Genomic DNA, 26,041 nt, shown 5'->3' with positions numbered 1-26,041 from the left:
GATCTGACCCAAATCAGCCCCACACCAGCTCCTGCCCCATAGATCTGACCCACATCAGCCCCACACCAGCACCTGCCCCATTGATCTGACCCACACTAGCCCCACAGCAGCTCCTGCCCCATAGATATGACACACACCTGCCCCACAGCAGCTCCTTCCCTATAGATCTGACCCACATAAGCCCCACAGCAGCACCTGTTCCGTAGATCTGACCCACATCAGCCTTACAGCAGCTCCTGCCCCATAGATATGACCCACCTCAGCCCCTGCCTCAGAGATCTTACTAACATGTGCCCCTTAGCAGCTCCTGCCCCATAGATCTGACCCACAGCAGCTCCTAACTCATAAATCTGACCCACATATGACCCACAGCAGATCCTGCCCCATAGATCTGACCCACAGCAGCTCCATAGCAGCACCTACCCCATAGATCTGACCCACATCTGCCCCACAGCAGCTCCTGCCACATAGATCTACCGAAATGTGCCCCACAACAGCTCCTGCCTCAAAGATCTGATACCCATGTGCCCCACAACAGCTCCTGCCCAATAGATCTGACACACATCTGCCCCACAGCAGCTCTTGTCTCATAGATCTTAACCACATCAGCACCACAGCAGCTCCTGCCCCATAGATCTGTCCCACATGAGCCCCACAGCAGCTCCTGCCCTATAGATCTGATCGACGTGTGCCCCAAAGCAGCTCCTGCCCCATTGATCTGACTCACTTGTGCCCCACAGCAGCTCCAGTCCCATAGATCTGCCCCACAGCCGCTCCTGCCCCATAGATCTGACCCACAGCAGCCCCACAGCAGCTCCTGTCCTATAGATCTGACGCACATCAGCCCCACAGCAGCTCCTGTCCTATAGATCTGACGCACATCAGCCCCACAGCAGCTCCTGTCCTATAGATCTGACGCACAGCCGCTCCTGCCCCGTAGATCTGACCCACATCTGCCCCACAGCAGCTCCTTCCCCATAGATCTGACCCATATCAGCCCCACATCAGCTCCAGTCCCATAGATCTGTCCCACAGCAGCTCCTGCCCCATAGATCAGATTCATATCTCCCCATAGCAGCTCCTGCCCCATATATCTGACCCATATCAGATCCACAGCAACGCCTGCCCCATAGATCTCAACCACATGAGCCCCACAGCAGCTCCTGCCCCATATATCTGACCCACATAGGCCCCACAGCAGCTCCTGCCCCATAGGTCTGACCCACATCAGCCACACAGCAGCTCCCGCCCCACAGATCTGACCAACACCAGCCCCAAAGCAGCTCCTGCCCCATAGATCCGACCCACATCTGCCCCTTAGGAGCTCCAACCCCATAGATCTGACCGACAGCTGCTCCTGCCACATAGATCTCACCCACATCTGCCCCAGAACAGCTCCCGCCCCATAGATCTGACCCACATCAGCCCCACAGCAGCTCCTGCCCCATAGATCTGACCCAAATCAGCCCCGCAGCAGCTCCTGGCCCATTGATCTGACCCACATGTGCCCCACAGCTGCTCCAAAATCATAGATCTGACGCACATCAGTCCAACAGCAGATTTTGCACCATAGATATTTCCCTCATCTGCCCCACAGCAACTCCTGCCCCATAGATCTGACCTACATCATCCCCTTTGCAGCTCCTGCCCCATAGGTCTGACCCACATGTGCCCCACAGCAGCTCCTGCCATATAGATCTGACCCACATATGCCCCACAGCAGCTCCTGCCCCATAGATCTAGCCCCCATCAGACCCACAGCAGCTCCAGTCCCATAGATCTGACCCACATGTGCCCCACAGCAGCTCCTGCCCCTTAGATCTGTCCCACAGCAGCTTCTGACACATAGATCTGACCCTCATCATCCCCACAACAGCTCCTGCCCCATAGATCTGACCCACATCTGCCCCACAGCAGCTCCTGCCTCATAGATCTGACCTGCACACTACATCCGGATCTCACTACAGCCTCCCTTCAGGAAGTTAGAGAGAGCAATGAGGTCTCCCCTGAGCCTCCTCTTCTCCAGGCTGAACAATCCCAGCTCCCTCAGCCTCAACTCATACGGCCTGTGCTCCAGACCCCTCACCAGCTTTGTTGCCCTCCTCTGAACGCGTTCCGGGACCTCCATGTCTTCCTTGCACTGAGGGGCCCAAAACTGAACACAGCACTCGCGCTGCGGCCTCATCAGTGCTGACAACAGGGGGACAATCACCTCTCTGCTCCTGCTGGCAACACTGTTTCTGATGCAGGCCAGGATGCCCTTGGCCTTCTTAATATACAGCAAAGGAATCTCCTGAAAAGGAAACCAGAATATCTGGCAACATGAAACAAAGTTCTGATTCATAAAAGACTGGCAGCAAGGCCTGAATCTCTTGTGTAATCTGCTCTTGATTTATCCCATTAGCACTAGGTGGAATGCAGAAGCTTCCTGAGACGTGATAATCAAAACCTAGTCCAATGCCTTTAAAAAAGCCTTTAAGAGATTACTCCTCCTTGGCTGTTTAAAATAAACTTAGGTAATACAAAATGTTGGAAAATTTTTGGACAGCTCCCCAGGGCCGGGCTTTGGAAGGCCGTATTGACGAGAGTCAATCAAGCTCCGGCTGCAGGCGTATATGTGTGTGCCAGTTCTTCAACACAGTAGAAATCACAACTTGCTGCGTGATCAAAATTCTGCATGTGCTACTCCTGAACCCCAATTACTTCCAACGGTGTTAAATTACCCCTTGATCTCAAAGCTGAACAAAACAACAAAATGCCACACCAATACTGAATACATAAAAACAAACAACTCCTTGGGCCTCAAGGGGAGGCTGATGCACAGGCCACGGCTGCCAGCGTGCAGCTGGGCTTCCCAGGGCAAACAGCAGCACACGGTGCATCAGAAGCTGAAAGAACCCTCAGGGAAGAGAGGCCAACTCAAGGGGCTGAGCACGGGACACCCTTCTTCCTGCCGGGCTGCTTCCCCTCCTCTGGTTTCTTTCTGTCAGTCCTCAGAGAGCAAGGAGATGCTCACAGCCTGTCACCAGCACTTACGGGTTGGCTGAAAGGCCACAGGTTGGGAAGACCAACAAGGAAACGGGGGAAAACCTGCACCATGTCAAGGGAGAGACGTGAAGCCGACCGCTTCATCGCCCTGTGATTGCCAGCCCAAGCAAGGGACGTTCTGACCAGCTACTGAAAGAGGCAGCACCAGGTTTAGAAAGTTCGCTTCAATTTTATTGCGTACAAAAGGACTCGGCTTCTATTTATTACCCCGCCCACACCCCAAAATGAAGCCCCAGTGCCCAGGATTTCCGCTTAGCAATCAGTCACTCAGCCTCCAGTCAGACCCAAGGAGAAGCCAAACCCCAGGGCTACGTCACCTCCTCCCTCTCCAGTCCCAGCCAGCCCTATTTCAACCTAACCCTACACCAGGCCTGGACCTCAAGAGACACACCCTGAAGGAACGCAGCGTCTCCAGCTCTTGCCGTACACCAAGTCCTGCACAGGTGAAGCCCTCTTTGCTTCTAACGCAGCACAAGTCCTTCCTGTCCAGTTCACTTCCATCATCTCCACCGTCCATGACAGGGAAAGCACGGCTGTGCCGGTAAACTGGACCGTTGAGTCAGCAGCTTTTGGTGCCACCTCGGAGAAAGCGCTGCAGGTGGTTCTGCTGTCCTTTGTAGCTTCTTGCTCAGGCCATCATCGTTGCTTTCTGCTTTCCTTCTCGGCTTTCTTCCTCAGCTGAGCAGCGCTTGCCTTGCCTCAGCTTTCTTCACTCTCTCCCAAGTCTCAGTCCCCAGACTCTCCGAGTCCTACAAGAATCAATTCGGAAACGCTCAGGGAACCTTCTCAGCTAACAACTGGTTGGCGGCTCGCTTTGGGAGCTCAAGTCACCCTGCTGGGCACGTTGGGCTGCCAGAACTGGGAACCGCCTTCCTGACAGTCGGGCACACAAGAAACTCCACCCCTGTCTCGTTCCCCAAATCCCACACAAACCAGAGCCTAAAGCCCTTTCCTGCAAGGCGGTCCCTGCACGGGCGGGAGGACCCTCTGCCTGGCAGCTCATAGGGAGCAGCAGTAGCCACAGGATAAGACTGAGCAGGCACCTCCAGGCTGCTGGCAACAGTTACAGATGGTTCCCTCCCACCCAGTTGCCCGTGCCTTTCTCCTATCCCATGAGAGCACCACTTACTGCCTTTGGGAACTTGGAAACTGGCAGCATGATGGCCAGCACAGAGAAGCTGCAAAACGGCTCCGTAGAAGAATCTGTGGCGCAGCATGTTCTTCATTAGCATGGGCTCAGGGATCTCAGGTGGCCAGAAATGCAGTTCAGCAGCCATAGCACAGACAGCCTGCTGCTCTACTGCTCTCTTATGGAGGCTGCCTGCTGTGAGGGGGGAAAAAGAGGCATCATTACTCTCAGGCACTGTGATGGAGTTACTTCCTGCTAGAAACATTTCCAGGCTGACTTAGAGAAGTGCTCTGAAGCTTGGTCACCTTGGGCTACCGACCCAAGAACAAAGAGGGACAACAAACTTGCATTTCAATTGCCCTTTAGCGCCTGCCTCGGAGAAGAGCCCTCAGCCTTCAGTATTGCTGCACTTACAGGTGAGGGGAAGAGAAGCAAGAGGACGGGTGGGTGTCAAAGAAGGGAAAATTTACCAGGCAAGAATAAGCCTATCCCTGAGCTCCATCACACACATGTGAATACTGCCTTACTAATATGAACAATAACATCATTCACACAGCTAAATTTACTCACATTCACGTACCTGGTTGTGGACATGTTCGAGGCCTCGCTGCTGCTGTGCTGTTCAACGCCGGCCACAGCAATAAAGCGCGCAGAAAGCCCATCTGTTGCAGACAGAGGAGTGAGCCGTGCTTAACCAACACTGCTTCAGCGCACGCTTACAGTAAGGCACACCTACCTTGCGCTGGCCATGCAGGAAGCTCGTGACGCAGCTCCAGACGGCTCTCCTGAGGCCCAGCTTCATTTCACGGCCACTCACGCTCTGCTGCTGGACATTCTGCAACGGAAAAGCCACCGGATGCAAATCCCATCCCTCGCAGATGGCATCAGACCTCCGCTCTCATGGCAGCCGCACTCACGGCTCCAGGGGAGAAAGCAGACGTGTGCTTACCGAGCGAGCGCTGTTTGCTGCCAGCTGCTGGTAGGAACCCACGCCTAACCCTACAGTACCAACAGTAACCTATGCCTAACTCTACTATGGGAACAACAATCTACTCCTAACACTAAAGAATGAAGAGGAACAAACTCCTAACAGGAAAACACCAACTACTAACACTAAACCTACTCCTAACCTACTCCTAACACTAAAAAATGAACAATAAGCAATGCCTAACTCAAAAACACAAACAATAACCTATGCCTAACTCAAAAACACTAACAACAACCTACACCTAACTCTAAAACTAAACTAAACCCAAAAACCAACTATAGAAACAGGGACTGGAACAAACAGGGTAAAGATGGGACTGGGGGCCCACAGAATGTGGCTGCAGAATAGGCCCAAAGGAGGAACAGATGTTACAAAAATGCCACCCAGCTAATGCAGGGGGCGGGGGCCGTGCAGCGGGTAAGGAGCTCAGCGCCTGGACCAGCCACGGTGGAGCTGTGACCATGCCAGCGCGGGGCCTGGCACGGTGGTGTGGTGCCAGGCCAGCTATGCCGCGGGCGGATCCACCTCCATGGGCTCCTCTGCAGGTGGATCCACCTCCATTCGCTCATCTGGAGGTGGATCCACCTCCATAGGCTCCACATGGGTGGTGGTCACGGGGCTGGTCCAGGCATGATGGAATATGGCTCTCTTACCCATCCTCTGCCTGGTGGTCATGGCGGGCCCCCTCCTCCTTCTCACTCCTAGGGCCCCCAGCTCCATCCTCCCGCCTGAAACAGGGAAAACTTCTACCCTAGCCCTCTTAGCTGCCGACATGGCTGCTAACGGCCACAGCTGTCAGAGGCGAGTGCGTTGCGCGCGGCAGTGGTGACCAAGGTGACGTGGAGAGGGTTCTAAAATGGCGGCCGCACTGCTGGCACTGGTGTTCCACATAGGATGAGGAGGGGGCTGGTAATAGCAGGACAAGGGGAAACTGATTGAAGTTGAAAGAGGGAAGATTTAGGTTGGATGTTAGGGGGAAAGTTGTTTACTAGCAGAGTGGTTAGGCCCTGGAACGGGCTGCCCAGGGAGGTTGTGGATGCCCCGTCCTTGGGGGTGTTCAGGGCCAGGTTGGACAGGGCCCTGGGCAACCTGATCTAGTAAAGGTGTATGTTTGGTGGCCCTGCCAGGCAGGGGGGTTTGTTCTTCATGATCCATGAGGTCCCTTCCAACCTGGGTCATTCTGTGACTCTGTGATACTGGTGTGTGGCTGTTTGTCCCAGCGCGCTGACCTTTTGTCTTCAGGTTCACCAACAAGACTGTAACTGATTTATGGAGGAGGCAAGTGATGGGTGCTACTGAGTGACAATCAACATCACTTTGTGGACATTTGAAAGCACCTTCCTCCAGAGCTGTTCACCTCCAGAAGAGGGTGCTCAGAAGTGTTTACTGGCAGAAGATCTGGCAGCTGCCCCCCCCCCCAACAGGCCCCAGCCAGGCCTGAGCCACGTGACAGTGACAGGAAGTGCTTCCTGCAGGCGGCGGAGAGCACTTCCGGGCCATGGCGGCCATGAGCGGGGCCGGGAGGAGCGGGCTCTGTGCTGCGAACGTGGTCGGGCCTCGGTGTGTGGGCACGGAGGGGCTGTCGGGGGAGGAGCTCGCGGCGCTGCCGGCACCCAGAGGTGGCTCCTGGGCGGCTCCACGGTCTCGCTGTGCTGCGGAGTCACCCGGCCGGCCCCAAAAGCCTGGAGGCAGAGCCTGAGCCGGCCCCGGCCCGGATCGTGTGGTGCGGCTCCGGCCGTGCTGGGCTGTGCGGCACCAAGAGGAAGACGTCCGTTCGTTTGCCGGCCTCTCGCTGGCTGTAAGATCCGGGTGGCGCCGAGGCCCGGTTAAGAAACGGCGTGGATGAAGGTTTGTACGGATGGAGTGGGTCTGGATTGCAGTGAGCGGGACGAGTCCGGGCTGCGGTTTGGCGTGGTTGTGTTGGTTGCTTTGAAGGGCTGCCGTCATAGGGCGGAGGGAGGGAGAGGGAGAGGGAGGGATGAACAGGGAAGCAGAAAACAGATGCTCTGCTGGAATTCAGAATAAAGGGGGGCTAAAAGGGGGATAGTTAAAGGTAGTTTACAGAAAATGATTTAGTTAGAATAACAAGGAATGGAGACAGTGGGTCTGGAAGAGCAGGAAGGATGAAGATTAAGGAGTGAGAACTCCCTGAGACACCTGGCGAGAAGGGGATTAGGTGTTGCAACTCCTCTTTTGATATTTGCATCTCCCTGACAAGATGGGCGATAACAAGAGGGGGTCTGCATGATAAAGAATGTGTATTAGAATTAAGGGATGCATGTTAGAATTACGGGAAATCATTGACTATGCATGAGGTGTACCTGTATCTGTATCACAGTTTTACAAGTTGGTGTGCAAGTTTGGAGGAGCTATCCCCCTTGCACCCAGCGCTGGAATAAAACATACCTGCTTTATAACCCATCTCTGGATTATAGAGTTTGATTCCGCATGTCAGGGAGCTTTGAACAGTGCGGGCAGTCAGGAGCACGTCGCGTTTCTGCCTGCTGTGTTGGCGCTGCCGTAAGTCTTTGGGTCCCCAGGGAGGCTCTCCCTGGGGGTGTCCCGATTGGAAGGCAGGATTCAATCCCGCCGCAGCCCGTCCATGGCAGGCAGACGCTTCTCTCCTCTGCTCATGGGACTCAGCAGTGCCAGGGGTTTCACAGCGCGTGTTGCAGTGGCTGGCAGCCTCCGTGTGTTTTTCTGTTGCAAACAGGATCCCATGGTGGAGCCGAACTAGAAGCAGACGTTGGTGTCTTGTGGCAGGAGCAAGGGCAGTGGAAGCGCTGTCCAATGCCGGGCGGTGGTGACTGCCATGAGAGCAGGGGTCTGATACCATCTGTGAGGGATGGGATTTGCATCCGGTGGGTTTTCCGTTGCAGAATGTCCAGCAGCAGAGCGTGAGTGGCCGTGAAATGAAGCTGGGCCTCAGGAGAGCCGTCTGGAGCTGCGTCACGAGCACCTTGTGTGTGTGCTGGCCATCATGCTGCCAGTTTCCAAGTTCCCAGAGGCAGTAAGTGGTGCTCTCATGGGCTGAGAGAAAGGCACGGGCAACTGGCTGGGAGGGAACTGTCAAATACAAGATACGAAATACTAAAGTATTGATGCTACAGATAAAGCTCAGTTTGCATTTTTGTTAGAGTCTGTGACAACAAATACAGTGTCCCTGAAGAAATGGCTTTTTTGGCCATTAAAAGACAAAATGCAATCTTTTGATTTGCACAAAGCAGTAAAAACAACACTGGAGCGATTTTCTTTATCCTTTGACAGAGTCTCTGGGTCTTTAATGTCCCTTCCCACCCAAACCATTCCACAATAATATATTTCCACAATGTTAATGTGAAAATATCTGCCATGGTCTCCTGCTGCTCTAGATGACTGGGAATCCTCAGCGTCCATAACAAGCCCAGGGGGAGCTTGGTCCTTGCGGTGGAACAGATCTACCCAGTGGGACACGCTCCCAGTAATTCTTCCCCAGCAGCCTGGCACTCACCCACTAAGGGGTGCCACAAGCACCCACTCTATGCAGCCCTGCGTCACAGGAGGAGCAGCCCGTGGGGAGGCCCAGCCAGCAGCCTGGGGATGTGAGGTCACTATGCCCTGCCACATTGCTGCCTTGTGCCACAAGATCACAATGCCCAGCTGCGTGCTCTAGGTGTTCTGTGCCCCAATAGCAGCACTCGTTGTGGCTGTAGCAGTGGTGGTAGCAGCATGGCACGAGTACTGGGGGCCACGGCCCCCACCTGCCTTGCCGTCCTCCTACTGATAGCCATGTGTTGTCAGGAGACTTGTGCTGCTCCAGGGCGAGCAGCAGGAGCAGGTGGGTGGGCAGAGATGGGGTAAAAAATAAGCGGAAATGAGAGTGAGAAGCCCAGGTTCTGGTTCCAGTGGCTCTATGCCTTATAGCCCTAAGGCTGCCTTCGATGGGGGCGGGGGGGTATTGGAAAAGGGGGACAGGCAGCACCACAGGAGCTGGGCAAGGGCATGAGGAAGCCCTGTGCTCCCACGGCTCTGCCGCTGGCTGGGTGGAGCATGCTCTTCATCCTGGGGGTGTCCCAGGGGAGAACGTGGAAGGTGTGTGCTGGGAAAAGCATGAGCATTTCTGCTCCAGCTGCCTGATGCTCCCCATAGAAAAATCCTGGTTCCCAACAGAGACCCCCAGCTGTAGCCCAGTGTGTTTCAGGCACCTTTTCTTTGTATGCTCTTCCACGCGGTCCCGGAGGGGTGCTGCATGTGGCCAGGAGGGAGCATTTGTAAAGCTGCCGAGTGCTAGGCTCCAGGTCACCCTGGCCCCTCTATAGCTTTGGCGATCAAGGCCTGAGTCTCCCATCCTGTTACCTGGCCCCTTCCCTGGCCCCTTCCCTGTCACTAAGGGAGAGGAAGATCACAGCATGCAATGGGAATATCCCTCTTCTGTTCTTTCTTCTAGATGATGACATTGGTACTCCTTCCTCAGATGACTGGAAGGAGACTGCTTTTGTGCCTCAGGGGAAACTCCGAGGTAAGTTGTGAGTGTCTGTTTCCTTGGAAGTCGAAAAATTAGTGCTATAATAGCTTATTTGGGTACGTAAGGCTCTCCAAAGGTCTTTCAAGTCTCTTTGTGCTTTGAAGGTCGTACACAGATCAGTCATTAGTATTTCTTTACTTGGAGAATTGTCACATTTCAGTGGGAAGGCGGCCCTTGCCAGTCTTTGCTCCTATTCCTTTGCTGTTTGGGCCATGTCATTCCCTGACCTGCAGCCAGTCCTCACAGGTCACTGCAGGAAAAAAAACAAGGCAGACCCCAGTGCACAGCGGAAGCTCTCCTCACCTGTGTCTGATCACTCTTGTGCCTGCAGGCCCCTTTGGTGCATTTCGAAAGCAAAGTCGCGTCCCTGAGCCTGGGGTGGATGCCAGACGTAAGTCACCAGTCTTCATCTCATGATCTTTGCTCATATTTGGTTGTGGAAGTTCAGGAGGGGTTCATCTTTTCACTGCCTGGTGATTTCTTCTCCATGAGAAGCTTGGGTAGTCACTGTTTCTTGGGTGCTGCATGCTCCCAGCATCCCGTTGACTTTGTCTCCATACATCAGAGATCTCCCCACTAAAAAAACCTTGAGGGGCCAAATGTTCTTCTATGCCTTCTCTGAAGATTGTTTTACATGGCCTGGAGAGAGTATCTGGAAAGCTGCTGAGTGCCAGCCAACTGCCCACCTGGCTTCTCTGCAGCTTTGCAACTTTTGACCCAGGTCTGAGTGCCATGTCATCACCTGAGCCCCTTCCAGTCACTGCAGGTCCCTAAGGAAGAGAGAAATTACAGCATACCATGTCATGAGATTTTACTTCCTTTGAGAGATGCCAGCTCACAGTCCTAATGTCAGCCAGGCGCGTCTGCAGGTGTGAGTGAGAATGCACACCTGTGTGTGTGTGCCCTGCCCTCGCACAATGCCCTTGTCCCATTCAGTGATGCCGTTATGCGTTTAGGTAAGCTGCAGTGTGTGGTGAAAAGTTCTCATTCTTTGGTTGCAGAAGTGCCTCCAGGGAAGGCCGTGCTAAATCCTTAGTTGTGCTGGAATCCCACAGGCATCCCAGGGGTGGCTGTTGTCGTTACTGACTTCACTGAAAAGACCGTTCAGTTTAATATCTTGTTTGTCTGAAAGTTATCTTAATGCTTTCTGTTTAGGTCCTGAGAAACAGAAAGAGGCCCTGGAAACAGGAAAATATCTGCAGACACTGCCCCCTCTGCTAATGAAAATCATGAAGGACAAAGCACGTGGTAGGTGTATTTCCGTCTGTTCCCTGAAAGGCTTGTGAAACTGAATTTCTAGAAATACATGTGGAGAAACTGCACCATCTTCCTGATGAGAAGCAGTTACTTACAGTCCCACTCCCTTACCTCCTTTCTAAAGAGACAGGTGGAGCACCTATGCGCTGGCTTGCATTTTGGAACGGCAGAGTTCGCACACTGACTGTCCCCCTGAGAGTAATAGAGGCCATGCACACAACAACTGTCACTCCAGGTAAGGGCCGCTCATAGAGCTCCGTGGCCGTGGTTAGAGGTTGCTCCCCTCCCACTGCAGCCAGTTCCCAGGGACTTAGGAACTTTGTCCTTTTGGGAACTAGGCCACCAGAACCACATTCAGCAGATAAGGAGAGGAAACAGGACCCTCCATAGTACCTCCTGTGCACAGACCCTGCATTCCAGAGCTTGCTGTGCTTCCCCTGAGCCACCAGGCACAACAGCAGCCCGGAGCGGGATCCTTCCTGTGGTTGTTCTTGTTCACGTCACTCAAAGCAGCAGCTGGTGAAACAGATCCACATTGTTTTTCCAGGTGCGGATGGTGAGGAACACGCAAATGCCGCAGACAATAATTTTATCAAGAAGTACTGCCTGGAATGTGGTGTGGCTATCTTCGTTACCAAGCTGATGGCAATGTTTTCGTGCTATCGTCTTGTCCGACAACGGAGGCAGATAAACCAGTGAGTTCTTGTTCACCCCCAACCCCATCCTGCCCCCTCTCTTTACTATAGGGATCCTGTGAGCAAGGAGGCATTTCTAGTTAAAGCAGCATAGAGAAGCCAGTTAGTTGTTGCCTAACACTGTCTGAGATTGACACTGTCAGACATTTAACTGGCCTCGCCATTCCTGCTGCATGTTCTTACTGCTGGGCCTGAGACAGGCCCGGAGCTGAGAGTGACTCTATCATGCACTGTGAGGAAGGAGAGCAGGGGGTTCTCCTGTGCCCTCAGCACGTTTCTCTCCCTGCAGGCGCCTTGCTGAAGATGCTGCAGTCCAGCATATTGCCCGCAGCAATACCTCACGCTTGGACAAACAGCTTGCTCGCCTCAGTGCGCCGGACAGAAAAGACGTGGCACAAACAACCGGTGCCTGTGCAGTGACAATCTGCCCACCAGCCGCAGAGCACCACCAGAGCGGCCCCTGCCAGGCCTGACGGCTGTCGGGCTCAGCTGCCCCCAGTGCAGCCCCCGTAGCCCACCAGCCCAGGCTCCGTGGCCCCTGGGAAGTACATCATGCCCAGTGGCCCCTATCCACCTTGGGCATCAACACCTCTTTCAGGGGACAGGAGGGACCCACCTGGTTTGGAAGCTTGCAGTCATCGGCTAGCACCCAAACAGCAGCACCCTGGCATCAACACCACCCTCCCGTCCCCCACCACCATCCTTCAGGGGTTGGCAGTGGCTCCCTCAAAGTGTCACCCGCAGGCAGCCACTGCCTCAGGGAAGCCTGAGAGGCCTGTCAGCCTCCAGCACCATCTCTGCCCTCACCCTCCCCTCCACCATCCATCAGGGGATGGAAGCGACCCCAGCAGAGTATAGACCTGGGGACATCATCCAACAGACGGACGACCATTGCCTGGGGGAAGCCAACTGGCCCAGCAGCCCCCTGTCCCCCCCAGGAACTGTCACCAACTTTCCTTCACCATCCTTCAGGAGGTTGGAGCAGCCCCCACAGGGTGGCAGTTTGAGGGCATCATCCGACACCCAGAAAACTACAGCCAGGGGAAAGCATACCAGGCCCCACAGCTCCCAGCCCCCCACAGCACCAACTCTGCCCTCCCGCTCCTCTCCTCCATCCTTCAGGATGTGGGAGTGCCCCCCCCCCACAGGGTCGGCATGGGGGCAACACCTGTAAAACCTCTGCCTGGAAAAAGTATGACAGGCCCAGCAGCCCCAAGATCCCCCCAGCACCACCTCTCTCTTCATGCTCCTCTCCACCATTGGTCAGGGGGTGGGAGCATCATCACTGGTCAACACAACAGGGGGTTCTTTCTTTAACATCCTTATTACACCTTCCGAACTGAGTATACCTTTTCTACAAAAATTCTCAGCACCACAGATGATCATATTCAAAACATCTATAACTATATGGAATATAGATATTGTAAATTAATTCAATAAAATTCAACAACAACAATACAAAATAACCAAGAAGCTGCTTCCTTCAAAAGGCAGAGTATTCTGACGAGGAGAAAACAGCAATACTAACATCACGTCACAGTGTTGCCATCAGGGCTCAAGCTAAGGCAGCCAGCTGACCAGGGCAGAACTTGTGTTAGATGCTGCTCAGTGACAACACCCAGAATGAAGTAGCAAGGATGTGAAGTGTAGGAGACTACTTGCGCTTATCACATTCTGTCTGCTGTAACAGCACTACTCAAAGATTTCTAATCGGGCCAAGATCTTTGTGAAGCAGCAGTTTGTTCATTACTGCCATCATGGCCGCACACCCCTACTGACTGTTGGGCAGGGCTGCAGTGGAGAACGCCCTCCACACGCAGTCCTGGGCAGGCAAGGGCTGTCGGTGCACAGTGCCACACGCTCCTTGCCATCTGCACACACGTGGGCTGGCTTTGCACTGCCAGGCACATCGTCTCGCCTGGGCACTGCAGGTCCTCGCTTGGTGGTATGCAGAGACAGCGGGGCCAACAGATGAAGTTATCTGTGTTGTGTGCAATACTTGCATGACTTGGGAGCTGACAATCCTTGTGGTTCTCTGTCCTGCTCCAATTTATAGGAAGGAGAGGAGGTCCATACGTGTATGCCTGAGCATGGTTCAAATGTTGGAGGACGGACGCTATTACGATTTAGGGTGATTAGGAAGGGAAGGCGGGCAATAGAAAAGACAGGAAAAAGAATCAAGGAGTCTTTATAGGAAGCAAGAGGGAGAGAGAGTCACCACCATGGATCTGACGTGTTTAGTAGTTCAGTCATTGATCTTCAGTAGTGGTGGGTCATCAGGAGTTGTTCCGCTGACGATGACTGTGACCACGGCAACAATTTCCAATGATAGTATAAACTTACAAATAAGTCCAACGTGGTTCAGTCAGCTCTCCTTGGTGTGACAGCTCAAATCCAAAATGGTTGAGTAAGCTCTCCTTGGAATGGCAGCTTCTGGCTCTGGGATCTCATCTGGACCTTGCCAGCAGACAAGAGGGAGCAGGGACGCCCACCTGCTTCTTGTTCTTCACCGGACACGATGGTATCATTCCCCAGTTTTTCCATACCAAGCTGGAGCCAGATCTTCTGCCAGTAAACACTTCTGAGCACCCTCTTCTGGAGGTGAACAGCTCTGGAGGAAGGTGCTTTCAAATGTCCACAAAGTGATGTTGATTGTCACACAGTAGCACCCATCACTTGCCTCCTCCATAAATCAGTTACAGTCTTGTTGGTGAACCTGAAGACAAAAGGTCAGCGCGCTGGGACAAGCAGCCACACACCAGTATCACAGAGTCACAGAATGACCCAGGTTGGAAGGGACCTCATGGATCATGAAGAACAAACCCCCCTGCCTGGCAGGGCCACCAAACATACACCTTTACTAGATCAGGTTGCCCAGGGCCCTGTCCAACCTGGCCCTGAACACCCCCAAGGACGGGGCATCCACAACCTCCCTGGGCAGCCCGTTCCAGGGCCTAACCACTCTGCTAGTAAACAACTTTCCCCCTAACATCCAACCTAAATCTTCCCTCTTTCAACTTCAATCAGTTTCCCCTTGTCCTGCTATTACCAGCCCCCTCCTCATCCTATGTGGAACACCAGTGCCAGCAGTGCGGCCGCCATTTTAGAACCCTCTCCACGTCACCTTGGTCACCGCTGCCGCGCGCAACGCACTCGCCTCTGACAGCTGTGGCAGTTAGCAGCCATGTCGGCAGCTAAGAGGGCTAGGGTAGAAGTTTTCCCTGTTTCAGGCGGGAGGATGGAGCTGGGGGCCCTAGGAGTGAGAAGGAGGAGGGGGCCCGCCATGACCACCAGGCAGAGGAGCCCCCCTGCAAAGGGGCACATGTGGGTCAGATCTATGAGGCAGGGGCTGAGGTGGGTCATATCTATGGGGCAGGAGCTGCTGTGGGGCTGATGTGTGTCACATCTACGGAACAGGTGCTGCTGTGGGGCTTATGTGGGTCAGATCTATAGGGAAGGAGCTGCTGTGGGGCAGGTGTGTGTCATATCTATGGGGCAGGAGCTGCTGTGGGGCTGGTGTGGGTCAGATCTATGGGGCAGGAGCTGCTGTGGGGTAGTTGTGGGTCTGATCTATGGGGCAGGATCTGCTCTGGGGCACATTTGAGTGAGATCTATGGGGCAGGAGCTGCTGTAGTGCAGATGTGGGTCAGATCTATGGGGCAGGAGCTGCTGTGGGGCAGATCTATGGGACAGGAGGTGCTGTGGTGCACATGTGGGTCAGATCTATAGACCAGGAGCTGCTCTGCGGCTGATGTGGGTAAGGTCTATGGGGCAGGACCTGCTCTGGGGCACATGTTGGTCAGATCTATGGGGCAGGAGCTGCTGTGGGTCAGATGTACTTGGCAGGAGCTGCTGTGGGGCTGATGTGGGTCAGATCTATGGGGCAGGAGCTCCTGTGGGGCACATGTATATCAGATCGTTGGGGCAGGAGCAGTTGTGGGGATGATGTGTGTCAGATCTACGGAACAGGTGCTGCTGTGGTCTTATGTGGGTCAGATCTATAGGGAAGAAGCTGCTGTGGAGGTGATGTTGGTTAGATCTATGGGGCAGGAGCTGCTGTGGGGCCTATGTGGGTCAGATCTGTGGGACAGGAGCTGCTGTGTGGCTCATGTGGTTGAGATCTATGGGGCAGGAGCTTCTGTGTGGAAGACGTGGGTCAGATCTATGGAGCAGGAGCTGCTGTGGGGGTGCTGTGTGTCAGATGTATGGGGCAGGAGCTTCTGTGGGGTAGATGTGGGTCAGATCTATGGGACTGGAGCTGCTGTGGGTCTGATGGGGGCTAGATCTATGGGGCAGGAGCTGCTGTGGGGGTGATGTGTGTCAGATCTATGGGGCAGGAGCTGGTGTGGGGCTGATTTGGGTCAGATCTATGGGGCAGGAGCTGCTGTGGGGTAGTTGTGGGTCAGATCTATGGGGCAGGATCTGCTCTGGGGCACATGTGAGTGAGATCTCTGGGGCAGGAGCTGCTGTGGGGTAGATGTTGGTCAGATCTATGGGGCAGCAGTAGCTGTGGGGCACATGTGGGTCAGATGTATGGGGCAGGAGCTGCTGTGTGGATGATATGGGTCAGATATATGGGGCAGGAGCTGATATGGGGCAGATGTGGGTCAGATCTTTGAAGCAGGAGCTGTAGTGGGGCAGATGTGAGTCAGATCAATGGGGCAGGAGCTGCTGTGGGTCAGATGTATGGGGCAGGAGCTGCTGTGGGGCTGGGGTTGGTCAGATCAATGGGGCAGGAGCTGCTGTGGGTCAGATGTATGGGGCAGGAGCTGCTGTGGGGCTGGTGTTGGTCAGATCTATGGGGCAGGAGCTGCTGTGGGGTAGATGTTGGACAGATCTATGGGGCAGGAGTAGCTGTGGGGCATATGTGAGTCAGATCTTTGGGGCAGGAGCTGCAGTGGGGCAGATGTGAGTCAGATCAATGGGGCAGGATCTGCTGTGGGTCAGATGTATGGGGCAGGAGCGTCTGTGGGGCTGGTGTTGGTCAGATCTGTGGGGCGGGAGCTGCTGTGTTGCTGCTGAGGGTCAGATCTATGGGGCAGGAGCTGCTGTGGGGCCTATGTGGGTCAGATCTGTGGGACAGGAGCTGCTGTGGGGCTCATGTGGTTGAGATCTATGGGGCAGGCGTTGTTGTGGTGCTGTTATGGGTCAGATATATGGGGCAGGAGCTGCTATGGGGCAGATGTGGGTCAGATCTATGGGGCAGGAGCTGCAGTGGTGCAGATGTGAGTCAGATCAATGGGGCAGGAGCTTCTGTGGGGATGATGAGGGTCAGATCTATGAAGCAGGAGCTGCTGTGTGGCTGATGTGGGTCAGATGTATGGGGCAGGAGCTGCTGTGAGGCACATGTGGGTCAGATGTATGGGGCAGGAGCTGCTGTGTGGCTGATGTGGGTCAGATCTATGGGGCAGGAGCTGCTGTGGGGCAGATGTGGGTCAGATCTATGGGGTAGGTACTGCTGTGGAGCTGATGTTGGTAAGATCTATGGGGCAGGAGCTGCTGTGGGCTATATGTGGGTCATATCTGTGGGGCAGGTGCTGCTGTGTTGCTGCTGAGGGTCAGATCTATGGGGCAGAAGATGCTGTGGGGATGATGAGGGTCAGATCTATGGGGCAGAAGATGCTGTGGGGTAGATCTATGGGGCAGGAGCTGTTGTGAGGCTGATGAGGGACTGATCTTTAAGGCAGGAGCTGCAGTGGGGTGCATGTGGGTCAGATTTATGGGGCAGGAGCTCCTGTGGGGCACATGTATATCAGATCTTTGGGGCAGGAGCAGTTGTGGGGATGATGTGTGTCAGATCTACGGACAGGTGCTGCTCTGGGTCTTATGTGGGTCAGATCTATAGGGAAGGAGCTGCTGTGGAGCTGATGTTGGTCAGATCTACTGGGCTGGAGCTGCTGTGGGGCTGATGTGGGTCAGATCTATGGGGTAGGTGCTGCTGTGGAGCTGATGTTGGTCAGATCTATGGGGCAGGAGCTGCTGTGGTGCTGGTGTTGGTCAGATCTGTGGGGCAGGAGCTGCTGTGTTGCTGCTGAGGGTCAGATCTATGGGGCAGGAGCTGCTGTGGGGCCTATGTGGGTCAGATCTGTGGGACAGGAGCTGCTGTGGGGCTCATGTGGTTGAGATCTATGGGGCAGGCGTTGCTGTGGATCTGATATGGGTCAGATATATGGGGCAGGAGCTGCTACGGGGCAGATGTGGGTCAGATCTATGGGGCAGGAGCTGCAGTGGGGCAGATGTGAGTCAGATCAATGGGGCAGGAGCTGTTCTGTGGCTGATGTGGGTCAGATTTTTAGGGCAGAAGGCTCTGTGGGGCAGATGTGGGTCAGATCGATGGGGCAGAAGATGCTGTGGGGTTGATGGGCGTCAGATCTATGGGGCAGGAGCTGCTGTGGGGATGATGAGGGTCAGATCTCTGGGGCAGGAGCTGTTGTGAGGCTGATGATGGTCTGATCTATAAGGCAGGAGCTTTTGTGGGGCGCATTTGGGTCAGATGTATGGGGCAGGAGCTGCTGTGGGGCACATGTGGGTCAGATGTATGGGGTAGGAGCTGCTGTGTGGCTAATGTGGGTCAGATCTATGGGGCAGGAGCTGCTTTGGTGCTGATGTTGTTCTGATCTATGAGACAGGAGCTGGTGTGGGGCAGATGTGGGTCAGATTTTTAGGGCAGAAGGCTCTGTGGGGCAGATGTGGGTCAGATCGATGGGGCAGAAGATGCTGTGGGGCTAATGGGCGTCAGATCTATGGGGCAGAAGATGCTGTGGGGCTAATGTGGGTCAGATCTATGGTGTAGGAGCTGCTGTGGGGCACATGTTGGTCAGATCTATGGGGCAGGAGCTGCTGTGGGGCAGATGTGGGTCAGATCTATGTGGCAGGAGCTGCTGTTGGGCAGATCTCTTGGACAGGAGCTGCTCTGGGGCACATTTTGGTCAGATCTATGGGGCAGGAGCTGCTGTGGGTCTGATGGGGCTAGATCTATGGGGCTGGAGCTGCTGTGGGGGTGATGTGGGTCCGATCTATGGGACAGGAGCTGCTGTTTGGCTGATGTGGGTCTGATCTATGGGGCAGGAGCTTCTTTGGGGCTGATGTGGGTGAGATCTATGGGGCGGGAGCTGCTGTGCGTCTGATGTGGGTCAGATCTATGTGGAGAATGTTTATGCAGAATGGCTTCATGAGAAAGGACATGAAGAGATTCCACTAGTTAAATTGTAAAAGAATGAACGTGATTAAAGACAAAGACGGTCTATCCTAGGGCCGATCACGGGCTAAGCAGCTATGGAGAAATCAGGATGTGAAAAGACAGGGTATGTAGCTAAAGACGAAATATGTATCTAGAGGCAAGGACGGCCTGAGGGAAAAGCAAGATGTGTAGCAAGGTGTAGACAGACCTGCAAAGAAAAAGTATCCATAAGACTAACCACAAAGGTCAGATGAAGTAATGTGTAACCCACCAATCCTGAGCTTTACTTTTGCAATATGCATGAACTTATTACTGATTGTATAAATGAGATGCTGTAACACCTAATAAACGAGACTTGTTGACCATGATAGCATGAGACTTGTCTCCCGCGGTTACTTCCAACAAAGCTGTGTTACAGAAAGGCAGAATTTCTATACGTCCTTATCAAACTAGTTTTTTCTTCTTTTAGTTTGACTCCTGACTTTAACTTTGAAATCAGACAAAGACCTTACAGTAGCAGACGTATCTGATGAAGAATTCACCATTTGTTTACTGTTACAGCATGAAATGATTTGTAAAATGAGTACAGAGCAGGTAAAGAACATCTACCTTGTGAAATCAAGGATCATCCATTCCTGCCCTAAACACACACTTATTCACCGAAAAAATTCTCCCTCTACATATCCAAAAGCTGATTTTAACAGAAATCAGAGCATAGACAGAAACACACAATCAAAATTAAAATATTTCTTTGTGAGTCATTATGAAGTTAATAAAACATTTAATAAACACAGTGAGTCCGAGCTTCAGAGATGCTTTGTGTTTTTATTTATTTATCTAGCCGGAAGAATGTACACACACATTTCCTTGGACTGTGGTATTGAGAGATACACTTAAAGCAATCAAGCTGAAGTATAACAGAAGTATATCTAAAGCACCTTTCTTGAAGGACGGCAGGATCACTGAGGATAAGATAATACAGAGCCATAAATGAGAAGGATCAGAAGGACCAACCAACCTGTATAGCATTTCAGAGTGTAGCTGGTTCTTAGAAGAACGAATGACTCTATGGTTCTATGATTCTGTGACTTAAGGTTGGAAAAGACCACTGAAGGTCATCTAGTTCAACCATCAACCCACTCCCAGCATGCCCACTATGTCCCTCAGAGCCACATCTACACGTTTCTTGGACGTCTGCAGGGATGGTGATTCCACCATCACCCTGGGCAAACCTTTCCAATACCTAATGACTATTTTTGAGAAGTTGTTTCTCCGAACATCCAGTAGAACCTCTCCTGGCACAACTCTAAGCCACTCCCTCTTGTCCTGTCACTAGTTACACACAAAAAGAGGTTGAACCTCACCTCACCACAACCCCCCTTCAGGAAGTTGTAGAGAGCAATGAGGTCTCCCCCCAAGCCTCCTCTTCGCCGGACTAAATACCCCCAGCTTCCTCAGCTGCTCCTCACAAGACTTATGCTCCAGAGCCCACACCAGCCTCATTACCATTCTATGAACATGTGCCAGGGTCTTTCTTGTAGTGAGGGGGCCCAAAAATGAACACAGTGCTCAAGTCACAGCTTCACCAGTGCCAAGTACTGAGAGATTATCACCTCCCTGGTCCTGCTGGCAACACTATTTCTGATACAAGCCAGGCCTTCTAGGCTACCAGGCACACTGCTGGCTCACATTCATCTGGCTGTCAACGAACACCACCAGAATCTAGATTCTAGCCACAAGCCTGCAAAATGGAGTGGCATGATATTGTGATCAAAGTGCAGTAGCTGGCACTTGACTTTGTTGAAGCTTATACAATTGCCTTCAGCTCATTGATCCAGCCAATTCAGATCCCTCTGTAAGGCCTTCCTACTCTCAGGCAAATCAACACTTCCTTCCAGTGAGGAGTCATCTGCAAACTCACTGAGGATACACTCAATCCCCCCATCCAGATCATCAATAAAGATATTAAACAGGACCTACCCCTATACTGACGCCTGGGGAAAAAAAAAAAAAAAAAAGTCAATTAATGAAGCTGGGAAACAGCACAACATTAGGCACCTCTTTGTATTCTAAGTGAGACAAGAAAGAATATTTTCCACTTTAAATTCACAGTATGTAATTAGCAACAGGATAATAGTTATCTATAAATACCTACAAAATCCTTTTACTGAAGACTTGTTTTGTTCTGGAGACAAACCATCTGTGCATTCCACTCAGAATCTGTATTTACAAATGCTCTGACTTATGTCATTGATATCAGATCAAAAGAACCACAAGCTAAAAACTGCTAACAAAGATAAGAACCAGCTTAAGTCGATCTGCATATACTAAAAGTTTAACTCTCACTGGGTTAGTAGAAAAAAACTACAGTACTGGAATGTAGAGGATTTTACAGACACTTTACACCTGTGTTTTTAACTGTGTATCTGAAGCCCAGGCTGCCCAGCAAAGCCACCAGGTGGCACGAACACATAGTACCAGAGGTGCTTTCTCTCACCATCCCTCAGCAAAGGCACTGCCCCAAAACAAACTGTGCGATCAACCTACCAAATGACAGAAGCACAAAATCATTTATCTGAAATGAATCTGAAAATATCTGGCAAACCAATACCCTTCATAAAAAGAGGAAGAGATGATTAACAAAAAAAATACATTCTATTTCCTCACAATTATTGGGTTCAACTTCAGGCATCTTTTTATTCACTCAACATATCCTTTAAAAATCAGGTCACAGTAGCAGCCCCTGTTTTGTTACACAAGATGAAGAGCAGTCATGCCCTGCCCGGCATTAGAGTTCTCATCACCTGTTAACTCATCTGTGAGCTCATATGCAGCAATAATGTATAGATCAATCAGGAAATTAAAAAACAAATAAAAAACAGCAGGATGCCATAAATGTTGTAATGATTCAGCAACAGGAGATAGTATTTAACTATTTGTGGCATTCGACTCTCTAAGACAAGATCAAACCATTTCAGAAACAATAAATGTCAAAAACCCTCTCAAATCTGTATCAAAGAGCATCAAGACCTCCAAAACATTGTACCCTAGAGCTTAAACTCTCAGTAAAGAAGATGACACATACATACAAGAAAATACTTTAAGGCTGTCAGAGAGAAGGCACCTACTACATTAAAGCATTGCAACTCGATCCTTGCAACACTGCAGTACTTGCAGTCTTTACAGTTAGCTGAATTCCATTTCTAGACCATCAGAAGAGCAGTAGAACAGGTGCCATTTGTAAACAGTGAGCTCTTCAGGAGTACAAGATGGATATTAACACTACCCAGCAAATGCATGCCTTGGGCAACAAATACATGAGCTCTACTTTACAGCGTTAATTGATGTGATATCTAAAGTATTCATAAATAATATCCACATATACTATTGGTTCCATTTAAATCTAATCAGAACTTGGTACAGTGTATATTAACAGTAATTGCAAAAACGGCTTTCAAGTTAAATTTTTCAATACATGGTCCTTCTACAAGGAATATAATGATTACACCCAAAAAATTCAAATAGCATATCCATGCAACACTTAGATTGCTCAGAGGGATTAATAATTCTTTTGACAAATGAAATGTGTCACGGTTTGAACTAAAAATCCACCTGCGTCCGTGACAGGGGGCCGTAGGCCCCGGAGGGGCCCTAGGCCAAAAGGAAAAAGTTAATTAGGAAAAGAAAACAGCGGCAACGATTTAAGGAGGCATACTTATTTACTAAATACTATATCGAAATACAGGATAACACAATATAATACAATATAATTGAAAATTGAGCTAACGAATCAAGCAAAATAGGAGAATGAGTCCCGTAACCGAGAGGCCTACTGTGAATCTAGGCGAACGGCTGAAGGCTCCCACACACTCCCCTGAACGCCAGAACTCGAAAGACGTCAGTCTGTTCTGCGACTGAGTTATATAGAGTCCAGGTCCCGTGACCTATCGTGTTGTTCCCTGGGAGATGTAGTCTTCTTCTGTAAGTTGCAGATTCAGTAAAATTATTCATGCTTTATATGATGTTATGATGTGGAATACTGATAGCAAAAATTACAAAATTATTAAACCATGACATTCCACCCCTTATTCTACATCATTACATTATGTTTATGCATACATACACACTCATATGTATAATTGTGAATAATCAGCAACCTTATTTTCCTCAACAATTTATATTTATTCCATACAAATCCCTAAGTTGAGAACAAAACTCTATAACCTAACCTACTATTTATTAATTTTGAGAAAATGGCAAAACTGCCAGAGAAAGGAAAACACGTCAGCGGTGGAGGAGAAAGGCAGTGCTAGTAGGGCATCCCCCACATCAAGGTGCACTCATCCTTTCCCAGCCACCACAGCAGATTTCCCTTTGATTTATACTTCTTTCCATGTGTGCTCTACACATGCATGGCCAGTGCAGGATATAGAGTCCAGATGGAAAACTTGCTTACAGAATGCCTAATTAAGGTATATAGAGAAAAAGTGTTTCCTTAACATTAATCCACTCTATCTTAAGTCCTATACCTAATTGAACTATTCTGTACCTAATTGAAATATTTTCTGAGACTCTACCTATATATTTACAAGAAAATCATTGGCTGCACTCCCCCAACATCAAATTCCCTTGTGGTACACATTGAACATTCCCATTTTTGTCCATCACCCACCATGTGCACCCAGGTCCCTGGGCAAAGACAGTACCCTGGAGAGGTTTGCCCTTTCCAGACGCTGGAAGGACCCAAACTGTTTTTCCCAACACACTCTTTATGTGTACTACAGGAACCTTATCTCCCTCCACAGTACGTAGGGAGCTGGATTGGTTAGGACCATTACGATTACTAGATCCTCGAGTGTTGACCAACCAGGTGGCTTCTGCTAAATGGTTCTCCCAATTTTTATACGTTCCGCCACCCATTGCTTTCAACATAGTTTTCAACAACCCATTGAATCGTTCAATCTTACCAGAAGCTGGTGCATGATAGGGAATATGGTAAATCCACTCAATGCCATGATTTTGGGCCCAAGTGGTTACAAGGGAATTTTTAAAATGGGTCCCATTATCTGATTCAATTCTTTCTGGAGTGCCATGCCGCCACAGGATTTGCTTTTCCAACCCTAATATGGTGTTTCGGGCGGTAGCATGGGGTACTGCGTATGTTTCGAGCCACCCAGTGGTTGCCTCCACCATGGTGAGTACATAACGCTTACCATTGCGAGATCGTGGCAAGGTGATATAATCAACCTGCCATGCCTCTCCATATTTATACTTTTGCCATCGCCCTTCCCCCCAAAAAGGTTTCATCCTCTTGGCTTGTTTAATCATGGCGCATGTTTCACAATCATGAATAACTTGAGCAATAGCGTCCATAGTTAAGTCCACCCCTCGGTCTCTGGCCCACTTATATGTTGCATCCCTTCCTTGATGACCTGAAGTCTCATGGGCCCACCGAGCTAGGAATAATTCACCCTTGTTCTGCCAGTCCAAGTCTATTTGAGCCACCTCAATTTTGGCAGCTCGATCAACCTGATGGTTATTTTTATGTTCTTCAGAAGCCTTACTTTTAGGCACATGAGCATCTACATGGCGCACCTTTACAACAATGTTCCTTATTCGGGCAGCAATGTCTTTCCACAGTTCAGCAGCCCAAACAGGTTTACCCTTTCGTTGCCAATTATCATCTTCCCACTGTTGCAACCACCCCCATAAGGCATTTGCCACCATCCATGAATCAGTATAAAGATGAAGCATTGGCCACCTCTCCCGTTCAGCCACATCTAAAGCCAGCTGAACAGCCTTTACCTCTGCAAATTGACTTGATTCTCCTTTACCTTCAGTGGCCTCTGCAACTTGTCGTGTGGGGCTCCATACAGCAGCTTTCCATCTGCGATGCTTCCCTACAATACGACATGATCCGTCTGTGAATAGGGCAAATTTCTTTTCGTTTTCTGGTAGCTCATTGTATGGTGGTGCCTCTTTAGCACGTGATACCTCTTCTGTAGGTGGTATTTCAATTTTTTTACTCTCAGGCCAGTCCATGATCACTTCTAGAATTCCAGGACGGCTGAGTTTTCCCATTCCAGCTCGTTGAGTAATTAATGAAATCCACTTACTCCAAGTGGCATCAGTAGCATGATGGGTGGAGGGAACCTGTCCTTTAAACATCCAGTTTATTACTGGCAAGCGAGGTGCTAGAAGAAGCTGAACCTCTGTCCCAACTACTTCAGAAGCAGCCCGAACCCCCTCATACACGGCTAAGATCTCCTTCTCAGTCGGAGTGTAGCGCTCCTCAGACCCTTTATATGCTCGACTCCAAAATCCTAGGGGTCGGCCTTGGGTCTCTCCTGAGGCTCTTTGCCACAAACTCCAGGTGGGACCTTTCTCTCCAGCAGCAGTGTAGAGGATGTTCTTCACATCCTGCCCCGTCCGTACTGGCCCCAAGGCCACGGCACGGGCTATTTCTTGTTTTATCTGCTCAAAAGCCTGCTGCTGTTCAGGACCCCATGAGAAATTATTCTTCTTCCGTGTTACCTGATAGAGAGGGCTCACTATGTGGCTGTAGTTTGGGACATGCATTCTCCAAAAGCCCACTACTCCCAGAAAAGATTGGGTCTCTGTTTTATTTGTGGGCGGAGACATAGCAGTGATTTTGTCAATCACATCTGCTGGGATGTGACGACGTCCATCTTGCCATTTTATGCCTAAGAACTGGATTTCCTGGGCAGGCCCCTTCACCTTGCTGCGCTTAATGGCAAAACCAGCTTTCAAAAGAATTTGGATTATCTGTTACCCTTTCTTGGAAACCTCTGCTGCTGTATGGCCCCACACTACAATATCATCAATATACTGCAAGTGCTCAGGAGCATTACCCTGTTCCAAAACAGCTTGGATCAATCCATGGCAAATTGTTGGGCTGTGCTTCCACCCCTGGGGTAAACGGTTCCCAGGTATACTGAATACCTCTCCAGGTAAAAGCAAACTGTGGCCTACATTTTGCAGCCAATGGGATGGAAAAGAAGGCATTAGCAATATCAATGGTGGCATACCACCTAGCTTCTTTTGACTCCAATTCATACTGGAGTTCTAGCATGTCTGGTACAGCAGCACTTAATGGAGGTGTGACTTCATTCAGGCCACGGTAATCTACCGTCAGCCTCCATTCCCCACTGGTTTTACGCACTGGCCATATGGGGCTGTTAAAAGGCGAGTGCGTTTTGCTAATCACTCCCTGATTTTC

The 26,041-nt window shown here is 51.1% G+C and overlaps 1 long non-coding RNA gene across 1 annotated transcript in view; it reads right to left on the bottom strand.

Moving 5' to 3' along the window:
- The window catches only part of LOC146759860 (uncharacterized), a 130,714-nt gene extending 104,969 nt beyond the window's left edge, over positions 1-25,745 (bottom strand). The window contains exon 1 of the long non-coding RNA XR_014932075.1: positions 25,375-25,745. This is a non-coding gene — a long non-coding RNA (uncharacterized LOC146759860). The remainder of the gene's footprint in view (positions 1-25,374) is intronic.
- Positions 25,746-26,041: the final 296 nt, after the last annotated feature.

Source organism: Coturnix japonica, chromosome 9 (assembly GCF_054131305.1).
Source record: "Coturnix japonica strain WE chromosome 9, WE-NBRP24, whole genome shotgun sequence".
Classification (NCBI taxonomy): domain Eukaryota; kingdom Metazoa; phylum Chordata; class Aves; order Galliformes; family Phasianidae; genus Coturnix; species Coturnix japonica.
Note: the sequence above shows the minus strand (reverse complement) of the source record. Positions and strands in the feature narration are given on the sequence as shown.